Below are 3,614 nucleotides of genomic sequence, written 5' to 3'. Positions count from 1 at the left end.
AGCTCGATTCCGCCGGAGCCGAGAGCTCATCGCCGCCGGCCATGATGCCTCCGTCGTTTTAGCCACCACAGCCCGTGCCTGAGTGTGTCAACGTGTTCGGTGCCCTCCCAGGAGCACGCAGATCCCACCAGCTCCTCCTCCCGAGCAACCTAACGCCGAGCCAAACTAACCCGAGCTCCGGCCGCCGCTGCCGAGCTCGCCGCCATCAGCCCCGGCCGCCCCGCGACCTTCCGCTGCCTCCGCTGGATGCGCAGGAGCACGGGCTCCCTCCTGGTGCCCTCAGGGTGCCCAACCGCAGCCTGTAGCGCCGTCCCGAGCAACTCCGGCGAGGTCTCGCCGTCGCCGTGGTCGCCGGCGTCACTAGCTGACGTGGAGCATTAGGTTAGGTGCTAATCACTCAGTTAGTTAAACCCTTGTGCATGACATGTGGGACCGCTGCTGTTAAAAACACGGGTTAAGTTAAATAACCCCCTATTAGCTCTCTATCTCACTGACATGTGGGCCTCGATGTCAGTTTGACTTGCTGACGTGGCTTTTGACTGGCCCCACACGTCAGTGACTCATGCCAGCGGTGTGTCACTGACCAGTGGGCCCCACTGGTCAGGTTTGACCCAGACCAGCCCCTGTTGACTATGCTGAGGTCAGCATGACCTAGTGCTGACGCAATAATTCCTTTCTGGAATTTAAATAAATCTTAAATGATTTATAAATTTCAGAAAATGCCTAAAACTTCAATAAATCATAGAAAATTAACCGTAACTCCAAATTAAATAAATTATATATGAAAAATTATCAGAAAAATTCAAGGAATCCATATGTACCATTTTCATGCATGTTAGAACAACTTATCACTACTGTTTAGGTCAAATGAAGTGAATGACATTTAAATAACCACATACGGAGTTTGAATTTGAATCTTGTATTCAAACCAACTTCATTTAATCTGGTTTTAGGTGCATTAGCCCAAAACACATTCATATTGCCATGTCATAGCATGCATCATATTGTGCATTGCATTGATCGTGTCTTTTCTGTATTTGCTGGTATTTGTCCCCTCTCGATAGACGTGTACCGATGATGTGATCGTTGACACTGATGAAGACTCAATGTTATCTTCAGAAGTGCCAGGCAAGCAAACCCCCTTGTTCATTTCGATACAATCCCACTCTCTCGCTCCTGCTCTCTTTTACTGCAATAGGACAACACCGATTCAACTGTTACATGCTGCGGTAGTTGAACCCCTTTATCCTCTGCATGACCTGTCATTCCACAGTAATTAGATGAAACCCACTAGCATGAGTAGGAGTTGTTTGAGCCCTGTTGTGCCTACTTATTCATGTTTGTTTGTCATGCCTGCTACTGCTTAGAGTTGAGTCAGGTCTGATTCATCGGGGATGAATCAGAGGCGTGTGAACATGTCCTACTGTGTGTGAGCTAAGTGTGTGAACACGATTTGGTAAAGGTAGCGGTGAGAGGCCATGTAGGACTACATGGTGGGTTGTCTCATTGTAGCCGTCCTTAGGAACTGAGTTCTGTGTTTGTGATCCATGATTCAGCTACTACCATACATTGGGCCCTGAAATATGACCCCGCTCGACTTCTTATTCACCCTTGTCCTCTGTCTAGGAGTTGCAAGTAGTTTCTGGTGTTTGTAGTACGCTGGAGGCCGTGGGCAGCGCTGACCGTAGGGGTGGGCTGTGATGCGGTAGGCACGTGGCCGGGTAAACCGGGCGCCCGTTTGGTGTCACGGAACCCTGTTCACATCGTTTGGGGCTGTGAGCGAAACTCCGGCCGGATCTCCTCATGGATGGAACCCGAATAGGCGATAAACCTGGACTAGAGACTTGAGTGTTTAGGTAGGTCGTGGTCTACACCCACGTCGTCTTTCGCTTGAAGTCTGCCGAGCACATGTCGTGTGCAGACGCTAAGTGGTGGAAACATGTATGAAGAAGTACACCCCTGCAGGGTTATCATCATCTATTCGAATAGCCGTGTCCGCGGAAAAGGACTTCTGGGTTGCTTATATCAGTTCATAGACAAGTGAAAGTGGATACTCTAAAATACGCAAGATAAGCGTGAGTGCTATGGATGGCGTTCTCGTAGGGAGACGGGAGCGATTCCATAGTCGTGTATTGATATGGGGAATATGTGGACTCGTGTGCGCCACCTCAAAAGAATTACTTGCAGTCGTAGTTCAGGATAGCCACCGAGTCAAAGCTGGCTTGCTGCAGTTAAACCCCACCATCCCCTTTGTTGACAATGAAGCATATGTAGTTAGTTCTGATGTAAGTCTTGCTGGGTACATTTGTACTCACGTTTGCCTATTTATGTTTTTGCAGGGAGACTTCGGTCTCGCTAGTAGTTCCGCGTGGACTTCGACGTTTAGCTTGTTACCTCAGCTACGATCTTGTGCCCTCGGCAGGAACTGGTAGATAGTCAGGCTTCTCAGCCTTTTTCATTTATAGATGTCTGTACTCAGACATGATAGCTTCCGCTTGTGCTTTGACTTGTATGCTCTGATTGTTGGGTCATGAGACCCATGTTTGTAATATCTCGCTCCTCGGAGCCTATTGATTAAATTACTTGATTCATAGAGTCATGTTGTGATGCCATGTTGTGTTTGCACATATCGAGCATATTGTGTGTATGTTATTGAAATGCTTGGTATGTGTGGGATCTGACTATCTAGTCGTTTATCTTCAGTAGCCTCTCTTACCGGGAAATGTCTCCTAGTGTTTCCACCGAGCCATGGTAGCTTGCTACTGCTCCGGAACACTTAGGCTGGCCGGCATGTGTCCTTCTTCGTTCCTGTGTCTGTCCCTTCGGGGAAATGTCACGCGATGAATACCAGAGTCCTGTTAGCCCGCTACAGCCCGGTTCACCGGAGTCCTGCTAGCCCAGTGCTACAGCCTGGATTCACTCGCTGATGACCGACACGTTCGATGCTGGGTCATGGATGCCTGTCCCTGTAAGTTTGTGCCACTTTGGGTTTACGACTAGCCATGTCAGCCCGGGCTCCTTATCATATGGATGCTAGCGACACTGTCATATACGTGTGCCAAAAGGCGCAAACGGTCCCGGGTAAAGGTAAGGCGACACCCGTGGGAATACCGTGTGTGAGGCCGCAAAGTGATATGAAGTGTTACATGCTAGATCTATGTGGCATTGAGTCGGGGTCCTGACAGCGTTGGTATCAGAGCTTGACTGCCTGTAGGATTACCAAGCCAAACTGGTCGAAGTTGAGTCTAGAAATTCTTTAGTTATATAAGGGAATTGATTGTGGGATGGAACGTAAGGCTCTTTTTACTCCTTATACCTTATGCCTTCTGATCTGAGTCATCTTATCTTTCCTGCGGGGATTAAGAACTAGGCTTTCTCTTCTTTCTATCAGGATTACGTATTACTAGTCCGTAGACTTATAAGATTGTTCGTTAAGCTTGAGTCCAGTTCCTACTACTTCTGTATGTTAACTGATGATCTCGAAACCTTGATATTGTGCTTCTGAGTGGTTATGCCACCATTTTTGTGAATGTCTCAAATCTTTTCTGAGCATTTACAGCCGTTATGCTGTCCGAGTCATCCCAGGTTTCTAAATAGTCTGATGCATTTGCAAA

The sequence above is a fragment of the Triticum aestivum genome, unplaced genomic scaffold, assembly GCF_018294505.1.
Source record: "Triticum aestivum cultivar Chinese Spring unplaced genomic scaffold, IWGSC CS RefSeq v2.1 scaffold33700, whole genome shotgun sequence".
Classification (NCBI taxonomy): domain Eukaryota; kingdom Viridiplantae; phylum Streptophyta; class Magnoliopsida; order Poales; family Poaceae; genus Triticum; species Triticum aestivum.
The sequence above is the reverse complement of the archived record's forward strand: the minus strand, read 5'-3'. Positions refer to the sequence as shown.